A 22102-nucleotide genomic window follows, 5' to 3' on the forward strand; every position below is an offset into this window, starting at 1 on the left:
CCCATGTCTGCAGCCCCAGCCACCTTTGTGCTCACCTCCCAGTTGCTGGGGTGTGGTTTCCTGTTCATGCCCTGCTATTTCCTCTGGCCCTCGTCTAGCCCACCGCTCTTCTTCTAAGATTCAGCTTAGAAATCACCTCCTCAGGCTCTTTTGTCCCCCTTGCCAGATGGCTTACTTCCACTGTACCCCTTGTGCGTGGCCTGGTCTCTGCAGTTCTAGATCATGAATGCTCACAGTGTGAGGCTACCTCCCCAGCAGAATCAGGGACTTCTTGAAAGAAGGGGCTACACTGAGGGTGCTGTGGATCCAGGGGCTGCACCAGGAGGAGCTCAGGAAATGAGTGAGTGAATGTTGGTTGATCAGCCCCACAGTGTCAGTCACACTTCCGTGGCCACCATTTGAACAGAATATAGTGTCTAAAGATGAACCTGAAGCTGGTGGCTGTGTCTGGTTCTGGAGAAAATGTTTCACAAAGGTTTTACTTACTTCAGAGGAAATCACGTTGAAGCAAACACTGGAAGTTTACGGTTTGGAGAAGCAGGTATGTCTACTCACCACAGCCATCTGACTAGGAGCCCCTCCCTCAGGTGTGAGCAATGAGGCTTACCGTCAAGGATGATGATGAAGCCAGAAGGCCATTCTCTGCATTCCTCCCACCCCCATGATATCCTGGAGCCTCAGACTCTACAGTGGCCTTCACCATCTCCCCTACACCCAATCCAGTCTCTGTCTAGGGACACTTTGTGCTCCTGTCCTCAGTAACCTCTTTCCTCACCCAGCCCCGACCTGGACTCCCCCATCATCTCAGATGCGCACTGCTGTCTGACCCCCAGGCGCCTGCACCTGCCGGGCTCTCTTCCTGAAACTCCTCTCCTGCCTTGTCTCTATCAGCTACTCCTTACTTACTTTTCAGGGCCCAGCTGAGATGCCACCTCCTGGGGTAAGGGGTAGGGGTGTCTGCCTTGATCCATCTAAGGCTGCCTGTGACCCCTGAAACCCTCTCCACACTGTGCTGCCCTCCAAGCAGGACTGGCTCATGTTCCACGGAGTGGCCGTAGCCTTGTTACGGGTCAGAGGTAAACACAGCCTAGCTTCGTAAAAGGCTTCCTGAGAGAAATTTCTTAAACCTGTTCTCCTGTGTGGCTCATCCCCAGCACTGGCCGATCAGGGTTGGGATTTGCTGTTAGCCATGACAGGGCTATTTGAGGGGCATGGGGGCTCTTCAGCTGCCCTAGGTCTTCCTTACTCCTGCTGTGGCCCCAGAAGCCCTTCTGGGCAGGTTCCCTCCCCAGCCCTGCCTGCAGTGTCAGCGGTAGGCGTGATCTTTCTGCCTCCCCTGGGCAGGTCATAGGGATGTTTTTGGTCTCCATTCAGACATCAATGGGTTTAGGTGGCTGGCAGCCCAGAGGGCTGACAGGCAGCAGTGGCCACCACGACAGTCCTCCAAGATGTGGCAGACCTGAGCACCTCAGCGCTTCCTGCCTGCCAATCCTGGCCCTTCACAGCTACCTTGGGTCCCCTGTCCAGAGCCCCCCCACCAGCCTCCCCTCCCACAGCACCGTGGACAGAAGGAGCCTCTAGGGGCTGCCCACCTGCCCTGCTCCTGCATACAGTCCCTGCATGTACTCACAGAAGCTGCTGACGCAGTTGACACAAAAGGGATTGCCACCAGTGGAGCCAGTTTCTAAAGCTCTGTGGTTAATTATTTTGTCTCGGTGAAGTGAAAGGAGGGTAAACAAACAACAACACATTAATTAGTCTGATCTGCACTTTCCCCATGAAAGAGAGCGAGAGTTAAACACTGGGGGCTGGCAGCTTCTCAGAGAACCTAGAGTCCTGGGAGGGCTGGCTGGGCAGGATGCGGCACACAGGGCCCAGCCTGCGCCCTTTCCAGCCCAGGTTCTGTCTCCCAGTGAGGAACTCCTGCCCCTCCTCCATGCCCCAGTTCTCTGCTTCCAAGTCCTGGCACTGGCACCTTTGCCACACTGAGCCTGCCATGGGACTGACAGGTCCCTCAAAGGCCATGTGTGCTGAGCTGTTGCCTGTCAACCCCGCAGGGTGGACTGCTCTTTCAGCTTCCTGTTTTAAAGCCTACAGTCACCCTCGGGCTTATCCTTATTCTGAATCCTAGTATGTGGCTTCCAGGGTTGCCTGGGATACCATCTGCCCTAATATCATGGTTTCCAGATGGGCTGGAGACCCAGACACCCTCAGGTCCCCATGGTCACTCCTGAGCACTGGGGTCAGTGTAGAGGTCTACACAGTGTCCACAGGAGGGCTCCCAGCAGTCAGAACTTTGTCTTAGAAGTAAAGACCCAGGCTTGCTCCTTAACCCAATTATGTGGCCTATTAGGTCCTGGGCAGGATCCGAGAGATTACAGGCCCGGCCACTCCCAAGCATGCAGTGCCTGGGGCATTGACAGAAAGCAGCTCACACAGCAGTTAGTCCTGTGGGTACTGATAATCTCTTGTGACCTGTCAACACTGAGACCCTGGTTGCTAACCTGTGACCTGTAGCTACCACAACACGGGAAAGGAGGACTCTGCTTAAAGTCACTATCCTGAGGGCTCTGGGGCAGGCTAATCTGCCATCCCCTGGAGAGGGCATCCCCAGTAAGAGGGCCTGACCAGACCTGGTCCTGTTTGGGTATTGAAGATGAAGGGGTCAGGGAGGCAAGTCCCAGTAGCCTTGGTGGGCCAGCAGCAGTGGACAGGACTTCTGCTACTGGATGCCAAATAAGACTGGCATCAAGACAGCCATCCCACTTCCATCTCCCTGGGAAGTGGACCTGGCATGTGTGCTGGTATCCAAGATGAGCTGTACAGAGGCCCAAAATGTCCTAGGGCTACTGGCTTTGAATTTCTCCTGTGGCGTGAAAGTAAGCCAGACCAGTTCTTCTGGTCAAAGCAAGCCCTAGCCCCTCTGAGGAAGCCGCACCATCTTTTGGGATCTCTGAGCCTTTCTTGGGGAACTTCTGGGAATTTGATGAGGGTCAGGAGTTGCCCCATGTTGGGCTAGGATGGGACCTGGCCTTCCCACACCCCTTCCATCTAGTCCTCATGCCTGCTGAGCCCTCCCTTCCCAGCAGCAGGGCTGGGAGTCCTGGAGCAGAGGGACCTCCTCACATCCTCTCTGTGTCCACGGGTTCATATCTAGCAGGAGCTGGGCCAAGCCCCAGGTTTCCGCAGGAAAGGCAGAAAGGATTGCTCCAACCCAATTACCAGAATGTGCTCGTATCATTGGCAGCACTGAGATCGGCCGGCCCGTTTCTGCCTGGATGCCTGCTGGGGTGGGGTTGGCATGGCAACATGAGCTCTGAGCTGCCGAAACTTGGAGTCAACTCGTTGCCAGGAGGACAGAAAGAACGACAGAAGAGGATGCCTTTCTGTGTGATGTAGGTCAGACAAATCCTGGCTAATCCCTGAAAGCCACATACCATAAGCAGAACTGGGGCCTGGGGTCTGGCATGAATTCATGCGATGTAACGACAACTCCCACTTACACAGCTGTGCCAGGTAAATGCCTAGTCACCTTTCGAGATCCAAAGCGCCTGCCTCCCTTAAAGCCCTCCCTGGCCTCCCGACCCCTCTTACACCCTCCCTCCCTTGCAAAACCCCTGACTGTTCCTCTAATCAGAAGCATCTATTTGCACATCGGGCCCCCCACCAGCCTGGGAACTCCCAGCAGAGCAACAGCAAGACCCAAATCCTAGCCTTCTCCAGCTCTGTGGCTGTGGCAGTCCTGCTTTTGTTTGCCCTGCTCCAATCCAGAGGGAGGACTATGCGCCACACCAGGCCAATTGGCACCACAGCCCCTTGATCCCAAGCTGAACAATCACACGACCCTAGCTCTTTCTGGACCCTTCAGGAAAGAGACCTGCATTTTCTCTGAGATGGAAGCACTGAGAGCCTGAAGCTTTTGGAGCCTTCCTTGAGAGTGAATCCAATTTAGAGGAAAACAGACCTTAGATCTAGAAGGAGAGAGGCCAAGTCCCAGTGACATCTTTGAGCTTGTTTCCCTATGCTTGGGACCAACATAATGCCCAGACTTTCCAATTGGCAAAATACCCTTTTCTTTGTTCTAGACACCTTGAGTTGGGTTTCTGTCACTTGCCACCGAAAGAGTCCTGTCTCGTATACACCTGCTACATGATCTTTCTAAAACTTAGTTCTTATCAGTTCCCTTCCTGTGTAGACCTCCTGTGGGACCTCCTGTGATACCCCTTGGCCTGCCCACTGAGCAAAGGGGGGCCCCCTCCTGAGTCCTCGAAGGCCTGGCAAGATCCGGTGCCTGCAGTTTGTGCCCCACGAGCATATCCCAGAGATAGCAGTGTAGACATTACAGGCACAGACTCTGGTGTCAGATGTGCCGAGTTCAGGTTCTGCTGATATTGGACAAGTTACTTAACTGATTCTGAACCGTAGTTTCCTTATCTGTTAAACACACATAGTAAGAATATCTCAGGGCAGTTGGAGATGATGCATGGGCAGCATTTATCACGGTGTCTGCCACATCTCTAGTGCAGTCAGCCCTCCGTAAATGCGGTTCCTCAGTCTTCCATACCTGTGGATGTAGAACCCGTGGATATGGAGGGCCAACTATAAGGGACTTGAGCATCTCTGGACGTTGGTATCTGTGGAAGGTCCTGGAATCAATCCCCTGTGGATACTAAGGGATGACTATAATATTATTTTTATTATTGTTACTACTATTACTGTTAATTTCCTTGCTGCAAAAGCCCTTGGTCCTGCTGGAGCTTCAAAGTTTCCTCCTTGTGTGGTTGGTTGCTTGACAAGGAACATGACGTGCTAATCCAGATGAGGGGTGAGGATGGTGCAGGGATGCCAGGGCCTCCATCTCTGGGCAGGACTGTCTGTTGTGGGCTGCTCATACAAGCCCAAGTGAGAGGCCTCTGCAGATGCCAAATGCAGGCAGAAGGGCCATAAAATTTTCAAAAAGAAACTTTCCATGGGAGCTATTAATGCATCATGTGGTTTCTGAGAATAGGAACAGGCTGCAAGCAGCTCTGTGGCACTCCTTCAATCAGCCAGCCTTGGCATTTCCATGTCAGAACTCAGAAAGCCCAGATGAAGCCAATTCTTGCATGACTGGAAAGAAAATCTCTAGCCAGGTTGGCGGTATACATGCCAAGGTGCCTGAACTAACCTGATATTTAAAATTGCAGTACCTCTGGGTCCCTTGGGGCACTTGCCCTGGGAGTACCAGCTCCATCATAGGAGGGTGCTGAGTTTGAAGATCTGGCCACCCTACCCTCTATGGCCTGCCATTCCAGAATCATCTATTGGTGACCAAAAAGGGGGCCATTAAGGGGAAGGCTGGATGGTGGCTGATACCTAAATCTATACCCAAGCCATCCTGAGCCGCATCTTCTCTCATCCTCATTTACCATTGTCTGACACTCAAGAACCTGCCTGCAGCCAGATCTGTCTGCCTAGAGTCTGCTGGAAGCTGAGGCCCACAGGGCTCCCACCAGTCCTGTGCTCTCAAAGGGGCTGGGCCCAGGGTTGGGGAGATCCTGAAGGGTGAGGGCTTCCTCCATGATGAAAATCAGGTCTGAGATTGCTCTGTTCACAGGATCTGCTCCACTTGGCACTGACAGGGCAGCGCCAGGGCACTGCCTTAATCGAGGCCCAAATCAGGAGCCCATGTGCCAATAGCTGAGCATCTGGATGGGCATGGGCCGCCTACCTCAAGGGCTCTGAGCCGGCCCAGGTGCTAAACTCTGTGTCTGAGCATCGCCTCACAAACATCCAGAAGCAGGAGATCCTGGAACCCCCCAGCAGGTCACATCACCTGCCTCAGGTGATCCCTATGCTGTCTGCTGCGTGACTAGCTAGGGGCCAGCCCCCAACATGCACCTGGTTGGCCAGCACCACCTCCACCCTCAGGAGAGTCCCTCCTCATAGACATCAGGAGGAATCTCGCTTCTCTCAGGCTCTGCTGTTGAGGCTTCTGTCCCAGCAAAGTCCCTGCTTCCCTGATATGAGGGCTGATGTTAATGGTTCATGAGCTGAACAAGGCTTGGAACATAGTTTGCTTAAGAAGCAATGACAACATACTTTCTGTGGGAGTAGAACTTTAAATACAAGTCCACACAAATGGCAGGATTTATGCAGACTCAGTGTTCAGCTGCGTTTCAAGTACAGCGTTTCCTCCTGGAATGGGTTGGCCTGCTGAACAGTGTGTAGGCATTTCAAGGCACCAGAGAACACAGATAAAGACAACAAACCTCCCTAAAACGGAACAGACTTGCTAAAGTTCTTCCGAAGGGAATCATTTCACATTCAGCCTCAAGTTTTGTATGCAAAGAACATTTAACAAACCGAGTCCTGGAGGAGAATTTATGCAGAGATTAAAAAGCAAATCAGTGTGAATGAGTAAATAAAATCAGGCGTCAGCACCTCATCCACCCTCCTCACAGCACTGGGCAGTCAGGCCCGAGGGCTACATTTCTGCACCAAGACTGGATCTCACTCACCACTGAGGGCTGAAGCCCTTTGTCCCGGACCCTTTCAGAGACCTTGGACCCCAGGCCACTGCTACCCTCAGGTCCACAGTACCATAGGAGCCCTTGGCTCTGAGAGAACCAGCCAGAAGACCCCATCCCCCTGAGAGAGGATGCCCCAGCTCAGGCTGAACCATGGACTGCTTGCTTGAGGAGGCCTCTGACCTGCCTGTGGGGCTGTCCTGGGCCCGTTCCAGAATTTGTAACTGGGAGGGGATCGGGGCTGCTGGAGTCTGTTGCCCAGGGGTATGGGCCTCAAAGCTTCATTTGCATACGATTGCGAATTAGTCATTCATCCTCAGCAAAGACCAGTAGGAAGACATCATGGGGGTCTACAGCCCCCTAAGTTCCCTCTAATTGCTGCTACCAAACCTGCCTTCCAAACCTGTCTTCTGAGGCTCTGGGTTCCAATTAACCCCTGGTCCTCTGGTAGTGGTGCATTGTCTACACCTGCTTTTGGCTGTTGAATCCTACATTTCTGAAAAGGGGGACAAGACCTCTTGGCTCTGGTCATGGAGATCACATGTCCCAGATTGCAGATGTAGACATGCTAGTATAGACCATGACACGTCTTTATTCAGGAGTGACTAACTTAAAAGATAAGCATGCTTTGCCTTCATGAAGATCCGGGTAGTCTTTTCTTCCCTTTGTGTCCACATCTGCCTCCAAGCCTGGGACAGGACTCTTGCCTCACTTCCTCTGGCCCCGAGAGCAACAGGAGCATGCTTTCTAGGCATGAGGCAGGATTGTACCTCCCAGTCTCCTTCCAGTTGGGTAGGATCGTGTGGCCAACTCTGGCCCATGAGCTGTGAGTGAATGATGTGTGTCACTGCTGGGCCAGAGTACTTAACAGCAGATGTGAGACCTTCTAAAGTTTTCTTCTTCTGCCACATTGACCTGGGTCCCCGGCTGAACAGACATGGAGCAGGGCTCCAGCTAACCCACATGTAGTAACCCATCCTATCCAGACTAATAGAAGAAGGCTTCTGATTTGGCATTTAATCAGCCCATTTACTGAAAACAAACCTTCCTGATTGACAGCCCTCGGTTTCCCAGGAATATGGAGAGATCTACTGTCCAGAACAGACTCTCTTCAAAAAGATCTTCACTTTAAATGATAATAATGGTGCTCCTCTGCCCTGAATCCAAACCAGATGAGTCACTAACTCTTTCCTATGCCCTCAATGTATGGACTGAAAGATTGATTCCTGCTTTGTACCTGTGGTCCTCAGGAGTCTGAGGCATCAGGGAGCTGAGCCTTAAACCTTTAATTTTTAGTAGAAACACTTTCTGCTTAGACAAGAGGCTGTGGCTGGTGATATAGGTAGCAAGGTAACTCCATAGACATGGGGAAGTAAATCCACTGGAAACTTCCGCCAGGGATTGGTGTATGGGGTTGGTTCCAGGGGTCAAGCAGGGCCTGCAGGGGATGGGAGGAGGGAGACTTGAGGGTCCACTGAGGTGGACTGCAGGTTGAGGTGTAGTGAACAGCCTGTGCTTGATGCTCAGGGGTCAGAGCCAAGAGGCCAGGCGTGGTCAGGCTCTGCCAGGCTGTGCTGGCTGATGGGTGCCTGCCAGGGCTGGTCAGGGGCAGGGCCAGGGCCAGGGGCAGGGCAGCAGATGTCAAGCTGGGAGGCTGGGGGTGCCTGGCATCCATTCTCTGTAAGTCAGATGCAGCACTGAGACTGCTCGGGGTATTTCACAGCGAGGGCCCAAGAATTTCCAGAGGCAGAAACTTGCTTTCTAGGTGTGTATATTTGAATGTGGGGGTGTCCTCCTAGAGGGTATGGAGACAGAAGAGTGGTGGGTGGCAGGTGGAGCAAGCAGTGAGCAAGGGAGGGAGGTGAGGTGGGGCATCAGAGAGAGCTGAGGTTAGGCACTAGGGAGGCAGATTCACTCAGGAAATCCTGTGGGCTAGGCTGTGCCTTTGATTGCCACAGTGACTGCCACAGGAGGAGACACCGGGGGAGGAGCAGCTGTGGAAAATGGGCCTGAGAGGAGGATCCAGTGCATTCAGTTAGAGTTCATCCCTAGTTGGGTTTGCTTAACTTAAATACCTAGAATGTCCACTTAGCATCCCACGTCCACCACGCAGACCAGACTAGCCCAGAGTCTCAGAGTAATAAGAGCTCGCCTGTGCTGGCTGCATTCTGCGAGGGCTGACCCTCTGGCTGGCTGAGGGTCTGGGCAGCCACCCAGCTTGAAGCTACCTGCACCACCCCCACTGCCAGGCAGAAGGTGGACAGGGTGTCTCACCAGACTTTCTGGTAAAGTTTTGGAAAGAAAATCTCCAGAACAGAGGTAAGCACCAATGAGAAAACAGTCTATGCAGTTTCAACCAGATTTGCTTTGAGAAAGAGGCTCAGCAGGAGTCTTAAGCTGCTTGATCCTCATCTGTCCCTCAGCTCTCTGCCCCATGGTCCTGGGCGACCATCCTTCTTGTTCCCTTCCTATCTTTGGATTGCTTGCTATTTCTCAGAGCCCCTTGTCCCCTCTTCTCTGGCCCGCCCCCGAGGAGCCAGACCTTCCCCTGCCTCTTCTCTTGATTGATCTTTCATGGTTCACCTGTTCCCAGGTGATAGCTAGCCCAGGTGTCTCTCCTGATCTCTGACCTCATGAATTGAACTGACAGCTCTCCACTTTCTCCTAAAAGTTTATCATTCCTCTTCCTCTACTTCTCTAATACCAGCTCTGTCTCCTGTGTTCTCCTCGGACCCTGGACCTCTTCCATACCCCATTTCCTCTCACCAGCCGAGGGTTCTGCCTCCCTAACCCTCTGCATCCATTCCCATGGCCATGCCTAGTTCAAACCTCGCCCTCTGTCACCTAGGCACTGCAACAGCCATCATCTGGTCTCCCTGCAACTGGCCTCCCCTCCTCTTGTCCACATGGTAGCTGCTGGCATCTTTCTAAACTACACATCGGACCACATTGCTCCCCTGCCAAACTCTTCAGTGCCCTTGCTGACCCCAAGAAGATGCACCTGGTAGGGAAGGACAGGAAAGGGGAGGCAAGGCCCAAGAGCCTGATAGCTCTGTGTCGCCTCCTACTGTTGGAGTCCCAGGGGCCCTTGACCTGCACAGTTCCCAACCACCCCCTTCTAGCCCTCCATGCCTTTCCTGAGGTTGTTTCCTCATCTGTGTGAAGGGATGAGGCCTCAGCAGAGGTGCTCAGGGTATGAAAGTCACAGTGATGGTCTCTTCAAACCTCAGCCAGTCCCCTCTCTGTGGCCCCAGGGGTAACTAGAGACCTTTGACCCAGCTCACATGGGCCATTACTCTCTTGAGAGCTGGCAGTTTCTATGCATTAATTGCACATTTGCAGTCTCCACACCAGAAAGATGACCAAACTCCCACACTTTCAGATTTACTATGCTAGACACAGAACTGAGAGAGAGGAGGCTTGAGCAAAGTTGGCCCATCCCTCAAAACAAAGCGAGGGAGGACCTCATGTGTGTGGCCCTATGGGGTGTCTGCAGGAACAAAGGTCCTGCCCACCTGGCTGACACCAGCAGCCTTGAAACTCACTTACCCTCTTCAACCTCCAGTCCTGGGGGGGGGGGCATGTGGGTTCTGTTTTTCTTTTGCAGGTACTCAGTATTTTATCCCATCATCTGGCCCTACCTGTGTGTTGAACATGGTAGGCAGATAATAGGAACCCCTAAAGACTGACTGACAAGTGTCAGCCCTGCCCCCTGCAGACCTGGAGTCCAGCTAGGGCAGCTTCAGCAATCCAGCTCATCTGGGACCACTGCGGCCGGCTCAGAACCTCAAACTCATTTCCTCCCTCCCTTCCACTCTCTCTGTGAGGTGGGGCTCAGCTAAGAGCCAGTTTGTGGCAAAGACATGAGGGACACTAGAAATGAGCCTCAGAAAGACACAACTAACAGATCCACCTCTTGGGACATCTGAGCAGATGTTGCACAGCACACACCTCATAGAATGTGCTCTTGACATCGATGGTGCATTTACACTGTACAGCCACCCCAAGCAGCTACTGTTGGCCCCATTTACAGATGAGAAAACTGAGATTCAGAAAAGTACAGGACAGTCCTTGAGAGATGTGGCACTGTCACCGGAACCCAATCTTCCTTTCCTCTCTACCTTTCTCACCTAGGTTGATTACAAGTGCTATGCAAATATATTCAAAACATTGAAATGAGCACTATCCAGCACCAAGCCCCCCTACCTCCAGGACAAGTTCCCCACACTATCCCCCTTGTCCTGCTTGTTCTTGCCCCTCATTTTCCACAAAACAAGATCCTCACCCTTTCTTTCCAGTCCCTGAAAGTTACATTTGTCACCCACTCCCATGGTGCCCTTGTGAAGACCCCAGTAGTCTCCCTCCCTCCCTGTGGACTGCTGGCCTCATCCAGCTCCTCTTTTCTCTTTTGTTTTTCCATCCAGTCACCATCACCTAGGATCCCCAAATCTCCCTACCTCCAGCTTGGTGACCTCCCCAGAAACCATGAAAACATTTAATTTGCCAATATTTGGGAGGGGGCAGTTTCTTAGAATGGTCTTGCTGTCCTGGCTCCTGGACTGAGGTTCTCAGCTGTCAGGGGAATCATTGTGTTTCTGGTTTCTACTTTTATTCCAGTAGTTTGAATTAGTCTTTTGGGGATGGATTCAAGATTAGGAATTATGAGGTAAACTTTAAAGCTTCTGATCATGTTGCCAAACTGCTTTTCCACCAAGGTTGTTTGAGAGTGCTTGTTTCAGGTGGAGGGTATAGCTCAAGTGGTAGAGCACGTGCTTAGCATGCATGAGGTCCTGGGTTCACTCCCCAGTACCTCCTCCTCATTGAAAAAAAAAACCAAACCAAAAAACAGAATGCCTGTTTCATAGCAGCATTACCAGCTCTGGGATTTAGCATTAAAAATAAAAATTTATAATAGTTTAATGGGTAATGATATCTGATTATATTTTCCAAGATATCTAAATTATATTCCATTTTTGAGACTTGCTACTTCAATCCTTTTCCTCCTTTTTGAAGGAGTTTGTATTTTCTCCATGGATTTGGGTGTGTCAGACATACCCCCCTACGCTGGCATTGAACTACATTAGGGCGGGCTCGGAATAGGACTAAACTGCCTGCCCCAGATTTATTACCCCAGAGTTGTGTTTTCAAACTTATTAATCAAGCAGCAGAACCTTTTCTCAAACTATCTCACCCAGCACCTCTTTATATAAAACATTAATAGACAGCCTATGAGGAGAAGCCTGGAACCCCCCCCCCCCTTCCAGAAGTCCCTGTCCTACCTGAGGAGGGGTCGCTGGGACCTTCTTGTTCCGTCTGAAGAGGGAGCACACAATGCAGAGTCAAGGACCTGAAAGGAAATGAGCGGTTCACAGAGGTGTATGGAACTCCACAGCCCCTGAGCAGCTCAGTGCAGGTGAGCCAGGTACAAAGACCAAAGGGCCCCACCTGCGCTGGAGGCACTGCCACACCCTCGACGTCGCCAAGGAGAGGGGGTGGGCCCGGCTGTCCCCACGAAGCTCAGCCAGAGGGGGTGGGGGCGGAGGTTTGTGCGACAAATCTAGAGAAGCCCGAGGAGTAGGAGGATTGACAGGTGGGGAGGACTCCGCGGGTGGGAGGCATGAGGCTTCCATGTGGACCCCTGGACCCAGGCCAGGCCGGAGAAGTGCGGGGTCGGGGGCGGAGAGAAGCGAATTCAGAGCTCCAGCAGCGGGGCCTGGGTTTGATCTGATAGGCGAAGCTAGAACAATCGGAGCTCTCCAGGAGCTTTGTGTGATCTCAGCCTTACAAAGGTACCTGGGGGTGGGGGAGAGCTGAACCCAGACCCGGAAAGAGGGCCAGTGGCTACCAAGACGGGGGTGAGGTGCGGGGAGGAAGCCGCGTTGAGAGGAAGAACTGAGGGATTTTGCTGCAGATAAGGAGTAGGGATAGACAGATCGGCGAGGGGAGACTGAGCGGGGACACTTCGTGAACTCGGTGGGGTCTTCGGAGGGGAGGTTTGGGAGGACACCCGTGTGAGCGGTGATCTTTGGACAACAAGGCACCGGTTCCCCACATTCCTTTCTAACCCAGTCCCAGGATCCGCTGGCCCAGACACTCACTCTCCTGCCGGGGGTCTTAGGTCCGGTCTCTCTCTGGCCCCGCCCTTCTAGCCCCGCCCCCGGCCTCAGGTGCTGGACCCGCCTCCGATTTCTGGTCCGGGTCCCTGGGCCTCAGTCACTGCCGGGCCCCGCCTCCTGAAACCTGGCCCCAGGCAGCTCTTTGGCCACTTCGCCTGGCCTCAGACAAAGTCCTGCTCTTTAGTCCCGCCTTCCAGTCCCCAGACCCACCCCCGACTTTGCAGCCGAATCCTCCGGGCTTGGCCCCGCCCCCTGGACTCAGGTCCAGGAAGTTCAGCCCCCCACCCCCAACCCCGTCTCTGCGCAGCCCATGACGAGCTCGTCGGCCCTCCACCTTCTCAAACCAGTTCTGCTGCCTGCCCAAAGCCCTTTTTTTTACCACCCTCACACTCCACGCAGGGTGACCGTTACTCCCCAGTGCCAATCTGGACCAGCCCATGTCCTCTATATACACTTATTTTGCAAATCACCCAAACTAAGCATTTCAGAATGATCTGAAATTTGAGTCCCAAGGGCTCTGTCCCGAAGCCAAAGATGTTGTGGAAGAGTTGAGAAGGAGTGTCCTCACTTGGGAAACAGTTGGCACCCTCCTGATCAGGAATCCACTAGAAAAGCTCCAGTGAGACAAGGGTTCTAGTCGGCTGAAAGGTCTTGGGCAAGTCACTGAACCTCTGAACCTCAGATGCTCTCTCCCCTGTACCACTGAGGGTCACTACAGGGTCTTGGATGGCCATGGCCAGGGCCAAATGAGTACAGATCAGAGTGGGAAGAAGGAAGCCAGAGCCCGTAGGTCCTCGGTCTACATGCTGTACCTGAGGGGGCTTGTTTCCATGGGGACACCATGCTTTATTTCCTCTGAGTTAAGGTTCTGGCAGGCATCCCTCCCCACCCATAGCCTGGGGAGTCTAAACTGCTGAGAGGTCAGAGGGTGGCCTGCTGTCCTAGCCTCCAGGGCAGGCCTAGTCCCCTGTGCCTGGGACGCCTGCCTCCTCACCCTCAGTAAGCTGACAACCTGTATTCACAGTTGTCCTTCACTCTCTTGGTGGGCTGACCTGCCTCCTGGACCACAGGCTGGCAAGCATCTGAAAGTGACCATAAAAGAAGCAGGCATCTCTGGGGCTGTCCCAGCCTGTGCAGCTCTCAGCCCCCACTTCCCTCTCCCAGAGTCCTCACCTCTCAATGAGAAATTTGCTAAGGAGGGTCTTTGTGCTCAGATATTCCCCAAACTATCCTCAGCTGCATAGCCTCTCTTCCTAACAAACTCTTCTGGAAAATCCCCTGTGTGTTTTTTCAAAACAGAATTAAAGTCCAGGAACTAACTATTTAGGGAGGGGTTCCTGAGGGGAAATGGAATCTCTGCAACCTTGAGATAACAGGACCTTTCCTTTTCTCAAAAGAAAAGAAAAACTTGTCAGATCATTGATATTCTGAGCCAGACCTTGTTTTGAAATATGCTTTCCTCTGTCCTTTAACAAACTACAGCCTTTCTCCCTTTTGAAAATAAGATCACATCAAATCAGGGATTAGAAATGGGAAAATTCAATCAGAGCCTCCCTCTGCCAGTTACACGTCTCAATACACTCCCAGGCGAGCAGAATCAGCTCCCGCTACAACCCAGCTCAGCATCATCATTCAACACGCACCGGTAGGAAATGGTGAAACAGAAGGACCTTTCATCCCGAGTGAGCGAGGCCTGCAGCACTGCTCTTCTAGCTCTGGAAGCTGGCGGTGTCCCGGACCAGTGGAGTCTGGCCCTGTTGTTTAAATAGGCAGTGGGAGGGGGCAGGGCTGGCCGGGGGGGCGGGCATGGAAAGTGGGCCGTTTACCCAGCACAGCAAGGCAGTGTCCACCGAGCCAGCAGTGGTCCTAAGCACGTGCCTGCCTGCTTGTCCGCTGTGAGCCTCAAGCCCACAGGCCCCTAGACCACAGACCAGCACCTGGGATGACCCTGATGGACGTGCAACTCTAAGCGAGACCACATGCTCAGATGCATGGAGCTTGGTGCCGGTACCTGGATGCCTCTACCTGTCTTGAGGCATAGCCTGGGCAGCAGAACCAGCTATGGAGTTAGACAGACCTGCTCCCTAGACCAGTAGGTAGTGGCTCCAAGCAAGGCGTCTCTCCGAGCCTGTTTCTAGTTTCTTGAAATAAGGATAATAGGTCCAGAAATAATGTTTGCAAAGGGCCTCTCACCCAGGAGGTTGATTTTACTTATCCACATGGTGATGCTAGGGTCAGGTACCTTTAACAAGGTTTAAGCCCAGAGAGGTTTGGTAACATACATAGAGTCACACAGCCCTCCAGCTGAGTGTCAGGGTCAGACTTCATGCAGACCTGAGACTCAGGTGAGTTGACAGAAGCCTCTTGAGGTGAGGGTGAGGAGCCATTGCTGGCCTTGGGGTAAGGTCTTGACTGAACTCTGGAGTTACCCCTAGATCCCCAATACCAAGGCAAGGGAAGAGGCATGGCTAGACAGGCATGCTGAGATGGCCTGTCTGTGCATTTGGTTGGGACCTTGCAGTGGGGTGCAGAAGTACCCTAGAGTAACTACTAGGGATGGCTGGTAAAAGGAGCTGCCCCCACACTCTTGCTAATTCATATATTGAAACCCTAATCCCCCCAGTGTGGCTGTATATATAAATGGGGCCTTTATGGAAGTAATTTAGATTACATGAGGTGATACGGGTGGGGCCCAATCCAATAGGATTAATGTCCTTATAAGAAAGACATCAGAGAGCTCCCACCACCTCCCACATTCATCGAAGAAAGACCATGTGAGGGTTGCAAGCCAGGAAGAGAGACCTCTGTAGAAACCGAATCAGTCAGAACCTTGATCTTGGACTTCTGGCCTCCAGAACTGTTAAAAAAGTTAATTTCGTTTGTTTACGCCACCCAGTCTGTGATATTTTGTTACGGCAGCCCTCACAAATTATTACAAATGAATGGGATTAAGGGGTTGCTGGGGAGCATGAAAAAGGACCATGAGTGAATTCAGAGGTTTCCAATTCAGGCAATAGTATGGGCACTGAAGTCATGCACTGGCCAGGGGTCAGGTTGGGGAAAGCAGGGTGATGGTATTGAGGGACATTTGCGTGGGTGTGACCACGTGGCAGCAGGATATTCAGATCCAGAAGTCAGAGAAGTCTGGGCTGGAGCAGGATTTGTACATTATTAGGAGTGAATAAATTTCGTCAGATCACTTACTATTTTTTTTTCAGTTGGTCCATTCTCATTCCAGTGTCTTTTATATCAGCTTTTGTCTTTCTGTAAAAAGGCAGACATTCTCCTTTGCTTTTAAAGAGTATAATTGTGCACAGATTCTCCCCAATCTTTAAATGGCTTTGTTTCCTCCTACTTGTACAGAGCAAGTCTTGAGGAACATAACTGATGTGTGGTAAGAATACACGTGTGGTTAGAATTGCACATTTTTTCCCGAGGTTCATCTTTACTCTTGTGATACCAGTTCTCATGTCATTCTTGTCATTCCAATTTCAAAAGAGCATATCTCCCTTCACTTCAGCTTGCCAGATAATTTATCATTCAGAAATTTAACTAGCAAATGTTTATTTCTTTCTGATGTTTATTTCCCTGAGAGTCAAACTCGAAAGGCACAGTGTGTGTACTTTAGTTCTAGGCCGAGCTGTCTTTTTTGCCTCTGGAAACTTTTCTTGTATTATTTCTTTCCAGATGTTTCCCTCATCATATGCCTCTTCCCACTCACCTCTCTTTCTCCTGTTTTAGGACTGTGACACCATTTCCCATTTTCCAAATCATTTGCATCTCTGTTTTGTGTCTCTGTTTCTGGTTTGATGTTTTATTTTATTGTCAACATCACTGCTTTCTTTTTTCTGTTGTTTCAGTTATACAAACTACCACTTGCAGATGTATTTCAATTCTTTCAGTCATGGAATTACAGGCACTTTTGTTGTTGTTCTGATCTGTTCCTGTTAGTAATCTTTTGGTCATTTATTTCTTTCAAAGTAGTTATTACTCAGTACACCTTACTTGTTCTTGAGGCTTTGCAGATTCTGTCATGTAAAAACCAAATTAATTGACATTTCCTGAGGGCCTACTGTGTGCAGACACTGCTACTTGTATTTAGTGCTGTGGCAGGTGCTTCCCTTCCAAGTTTAGAATTCTGCAGTCAGAACTGCTTTGAGGGAGGTTCTGATTAAGATTTATTCCATCTTGTTCCAAAAGAGATTCAAGATGACTTAAACTGTGTTCTATGAACAGAATGATAAGACTCTTTTTTTTTTTTTTTAAAAGCAGTGAGAGAATTAGGGCCAAGGGAAAAAAAGGTAGAAAAAACACGAAGTAGCCAAGCAGAGACAGGGAGATGGAGTGAGGAGGGGAGGGCCTCTTGACTCTCACAGTTGGCACAAGTGGGCACAAAGGGAATGTGTTTTAAGACTGAGACCTGTCCTTTTCATTTTTGTTGGTGGTGTTGAAATGACCCTTTGTTTTAAGTTCTTGCTTAAATGGCTGTAGCATGGAAGGAGCTCCCATGGTGCAACTCACTCTGCAACCCCCTAGGGTGGGAAACGCTTTTTTATCTTTTTCTCAATAGAGATAGAATTGGAAAGAAACAGAGGTGAGATACACTCATGAAGTGTGGGCGGCTGCATGTAAACACTGAAACAGTCGCCTCCTGCTCCTCTTCCAAAAGTCAGTATTGATTGAGCAAGTAATTAGCTGTGTATTTCCTGTGCTCTGAATCAGATCATTTCCCTGTTTTGGGGTGGCAAGTGTAATCAGGGAGAGAGGAAGTCTTCTCAGGGGCTCTCTGTTCCCATAGAACTCCAGAGTGGCCTCATTTCACACCTCTCAGGAAACAGTTTTCCGAGTGACAGATTGATTGGTGTATGGGTGGTTACCAAAAAAGATTCTACTTTATTAGCTGTTTGTCTTTTTTTTTTAACTTTATCAAAATGTCATCTTCCTGGGGTTTAAGAATGTGCCCTCTGGCTTTGAGGGAAGATTTGCCGATCCACAAGTGAAGAGCTGTCATGTCAGGGTCTCACTCAAGCCCTTGAGTGATGAGCTCAGCCAAGGCTGCCCAGCCTGAGGTGCTCTCTCAGCGGGGTGGAGGGAACCCAGGGGTAGGCAGGCACCAAAGGGATGTTGCCAAGCCTCATCCTGGTGCCTGAACTGTCTTTTTTTTTTTTTCTTAGATATATCAAGGAAAAATCAGAATCTCAAGATTCACGTACATGAATTCTCATGTTTAGGTAGGTTTGCTTTTCTGTTTGAGGAGGGAACAGAAAACACTCCACTTACTCATTTTTAAAATTAAATACAAGGAAATATATTAAACAATTAAAAACGATTTGGTTTCCTATTGGTGGCAGTTAAAGAAGAGAGAAAGACAGAGGGGAGGTTGAAAGCAGTAGAGGGAAGGCAGGGGCCAGAGTCCCATCCCCAGGGACCAGCCCTTACCTCCCTGCTCCAGCTCCAGTGCTCCCAGGCAGACGATCTGTCCTTGGCCCCTTCTTCACCCTCAACTTGTCCTATCCAGACCCAATAGGACACTCCCAGCTCTTCAGTCCATTTCTGGTCCCTGGTCCCGCTTCCTTCCCCTCTGGTCTCCTCATTTCTTGCCTGCAGGGTTGCACAGCCACCCAGCCTGCATGTGGCCACTTCCATCATGCTCCATGTCCAAGCCTGTGATTCCCACCACAAGCAGCTCTAAGTTCTTTTGGCCCTTGCCCAGCATCTCCAGATCTTCCTCCATGCACAGAACAAATCCTCCTACCTTGCCTGCTGGGGGCCCTTGGTGATGGGGCCCTGCCTTCCTCAGTCTCACTTCTGACTTTTTCTTCCTCCCACTGATTCATTCTGATGGCCTTAACCTCTAGCTTTCCTCTTTCCTGGAACATGCCATGCTCTTTCACGCCTCCGTGCCTTTGCACATGCTGTCCCCTGTGTCTGAAACATTCTCTCTGGTTGATCCACCTGGCAACCGGCCTCTAAGGCTCAGCTCCACAGCTGTCAAGCCCCTCCCTTCAATCATACACCCACTGGGCTTTGTGCTGGCAGCCCAAAGCCCACCTGCGCCGAGCACAGAGCCTAGTCCCTGAGAGGCACTCAGGGAACCTTGGTTGAATTAATAAAATGGTTTCTAGCCAGGCCAGAGCATCAGTCATCAAAAGTTTCAGTTCCTTCTGTACATATCAGGTGGCACAGCAGGAGTTATAAGAAAACTGCTCCCAACTCTTTGAACTAGTGCGTCAGTGAGGCTGCCTTGTGTTAAAGGAGATATACAAAAATGTAGTCTTAAAGGTGAAAAGACTTGTGTGAACTCACGTATGTTGTGGTAGCCCCTGCAGCTGGCTGAGATCGTCACTATCATCATTAGTGTGTTGGGGGCACCTGTTGTGTGCCAGAAACTGTGCTAAGAGTGTTGCTTGCAGAACCTCTTGTTTAATTCTCTAGACAGCCTGGGGAATTTGGGCATTATTGTTCCCGTTGTCAGAGAGGGTAACTGAGGCTTGGGAAGGTTAAGCGATTTGCCCAAGTCATACAGCTAGAGAGTGGTAGAGCCTAGACTCTGTGGAGAAGACTTATTCATGGCCCCATCTTGGCTTACAGGGCTCCCTACTGTTCAAAAGGCACCCACGGGCCAGAGAGAAACACCCCAGGGATCTGGGAAGGCTTGTATGTACCACCACCCTCCTTTGCTGCCGCCCTCCTCTGCCCCTGAGGGATTTGAGATGGATGCTGCCACTCTTTGTCCTTAGTACCTGAATGTGGGTTTGTCCAAGGGCTGTTGTCTTGGACAGAGAGCCGGTGAGGCTTGGAAGGTATGAACCAGCAGGAGCCAGGTAGTGCTGTTGCTGGGGGACCCACAGAGCTTTGGAGGGACACCCTGGCCAAGTCCATTGTCTGTCACCAGCCCTTTAGCCTTGCCCCCATCTGTTCTCCACACAGAAGCAAAAATGGTCTTTCTGCATGTCTTTCTGAGCACCTTCCAAGCTTAAAACACTTTCATTGCCCCCAGAATCAAATCCATGCCCTGGATCCACCATCCTCTCCCGTCTCAGTCTTTGCCAGTCTTACCCTCCTCTACTTGTGCCCTCCTGTGTCCTCCCATGGTCCTGGTCTCTCTCAGGGCAGGCCTTTCCTCATGCTGTCCTCTCACACTGTCCCCTCTTGCTGGAATCCCCTGCCCTGCCTGGCTGGCTGCCCCTCACCTTTAGGTCTTAGCTGAAAGTCTCTTCCTCAGGGAAGCCTTCCTGATCTCCCCTGGTGTTCAGTATTAGGGCCTCCTGCAGGGAGGTGAGCTCTGGAGGGGCTGGGACCTGCAGAACATGTCAGACAGTCCTGGCCACCTGCGTACAGACAAGGCCATGGGGACTGACCCCAGGGCGGGGGAAGCCACATACCCCAAATGTGACTCTCTAAAGGGAGACAATGAATCTGGTTCCAGAATGCTGGCCTCATAGTGGAAAGGGGGCTGTCCAAGAGGCGGGCAGGTGCCTGGAACGTGCCAGGCCTGTGGCCCCAGGGACCTAGTGCTAAAGCCACAGCTGTGGACACCAGTTCTCAAAGAGGGCAGGTGGAGGGGAAAAGGGGTCAAGGATAGAACCTTGAGGCTCATCCCATTTTTGGCTTGGTGAGGAAAGAGGAGCCAAAAAGAGCACTTGGGGAAAGGCGAAAGAATGCAGAAAAGGTGGCTAAAATATAGCACTGTTTTTATTTAGTTCTCAGATAATCTGACTTTTTTTCTGTTTCACTTAGAATAGCTGGAACAGGAGGGCCCTACGTGGCAGTCCCTGGGATGAGAAACCCGTGTGTCAAAGCTGCTGCTGAATCCCTCTCTATTTTTACCTTCCTGACACTACTTCTTTGAGCCCCGAGGAGGCATCTTGGCCTGAGGTGGCCGGAGCCGGCGTCTCTGAGGCAGAGATGGCTAGCCCTCACCTCATTCTCCAGAAACCACCAAAGAGCCGGTTATTCACTTCTCTGGACCAGAAATAAATGCATTAGACAAATGTTCTCAGGCAATCTCGAGGGATGCGAACACAAAATCATCCCCTAAATTACTTTTGTTTCCTTTCTTCAGTTCAAAGTTGGGTTATTTGTTCGCATTAGTTACGTTAAAATTGGACAGTAATTAACGTTCTTAAAATAGAAGGTCTGTATCCCCAAGTTTAGAAGGAAAAACCACCCAGGGAAGAAAAAAAATGTGGACATGTGTGAAATGCCATTCCATTAGCCACAGCCTTTTACGAGCCTCTGCGAGAAGCGCCTGTCAGGTGGGGACTGTGGCTGCCCGTGTCTGCGGCTGCTTCTTGTTCTGTCCCTGGCTCCAGGTCAAGGCAGCCTTTGACATCCGTGGTCAGGAGCTCTGGGGGTTCGCCAACCTCTAATTACATTTCTTTTTTTAAATATTGATAAACAGTCCCTCTGTTGATTCAGACCTTTTCTAAACACTGAGCCTGTAGCTGTTGGCTCCAAACAAAGAGAGCAGCTCCCCCAGGCCTCATCAGGCTGTGGAGCTTCTACCCAGGCCTCCTCTGGGCTCTCAGATTCTCAAACACTGAAGGAAGAAAACTGTCCCTCTGGGTGGGCATTGGGGGAGGTCACTTCAAGATTCAGAATCAGGCCTGGCTGGGCTGTGAGGGGAGGCCCCGCTTTCCCTAGGTGGGGACTTCTGGTCTCTCCTACTACCCGGGTTCCTACTCTGGGTTCACGGTGGAGGTGCGGGGGGTGAGGCAGGAGGGGCCACCATCCAGCTCCACTGCCCTGTGGCCTCATGCCCCACCGCCCATGTCACCACCTTGCTGCATTTATGAATATCAGTTCCTGGTCCCACGGGCTTTGGCTGTAAACAGGACAACACTGGTGTCCTCCCCTTCCCTTTTCCCCAACACGGCTGCTAACTGGGTTGGATGGGAGTGGGAGTGGAGGGGACTCCTTCTAGTCCCAGGGGGTCCAGAAGAGCTAAGTGCCACCCATCCCATCTTGAGGACAACCACACAGAAGGACCCTCTGGACCCAGGATCCCCCAGACATAACTAATGGCAACATGATGGGGGGGTTCCCCTTCCTCCTGGATGACTCAGAGCCCAGTCAGCTGCGTCTTGCCCAGACTGCCAGGTTCCCTGTCCTCACTAATTAGAAGACTTGGCCAGTGGCCAGATATCGACATCGCTTCTGTAGTGACCATGTCCAGAGAGGAGCGCCTGGTGTGTCAATGATGTCCGTGATGCCCCAAAGCCCTTGGCTCCATGGGACTGAGACCAAGTTCCTGACATCATCATACCTCTGCATTCTACACCACAACAGGGCAGCTGCTATTGTTGTTACCATTTTACAGATGGGGAAACTGAGTCCCCGAGAGGTAAATTGTACTGCCCAAGATCACAGTGGAGGAGTTGGGATTTGAACCCAGGTCCATCTGGCTCTGAAACCAGAGCGCTTCTCAATCTACTTTGTCACAGAGCCTCCTGGTCCCCCTTCCTGCCTTTGGCA

The 22102-nt window shown here is 51.4% G+C and overlaps 1 protein-coding gene and 1 long non-coding RNA gene across 4 annotated transcripts in view; one reads left to right on the plus strand and one right to left on the minus strand.

Moving 5' to 3' along the window:
- SMPD3 (sphingomyelin phosphodiesterase 3) overlaps positions 1-22102 on the minus strand; it is a 77010-nt gene that overhangs the window by 12248 nt on the left and 42660 nt on the right. The window contains exon 2 of one of the 2 annotated variants that reach the window (XM_031680740.2): positions 11789-11856. The exons of the other annotated variant lie outside the window; for it this stretch is intronic. The gene's annotated coding sequence lies outside the window, so the exon portion shown is untranslated. The remainder of the gene's footprint in view (positions 1-11788; positions 11857-22102) is intronic. 2 annotated transcript variants of the gene reach the window in all.
- On the plus strand, positions 12040-20730 carry LOC140698170 (uncharacterized). Of its 2 annotated transcripts, none has more exons than XR_012075734.1 (3): positions 12040-12099; positions 17800-17856; positions 20371-20730. It is a non-coding gene; the product is annotated as an uncharacterized lncRNA (long non-coding RNA). The 2 variants fall into 2 exon arrangements; XR_012075733.1 differs by lacking the exon at positions 12040-12099 and adding an exon at positions 12106-12427.

The sequence above is a fragment of the Vicugna pacos genome, chromosome 9 (assembly GCF_048564905.1).
Source record: "Vicugna pacos chromosome 9, VicPac4, whole genome shotgun sequence".
In the NCBI taxonomy this organism is placed as follows: Eukaryota; Metazoa; Chordata; class Mammalia; order Artiodactyla; family Camelidae; genus Vicugna; species Vicugna pacos.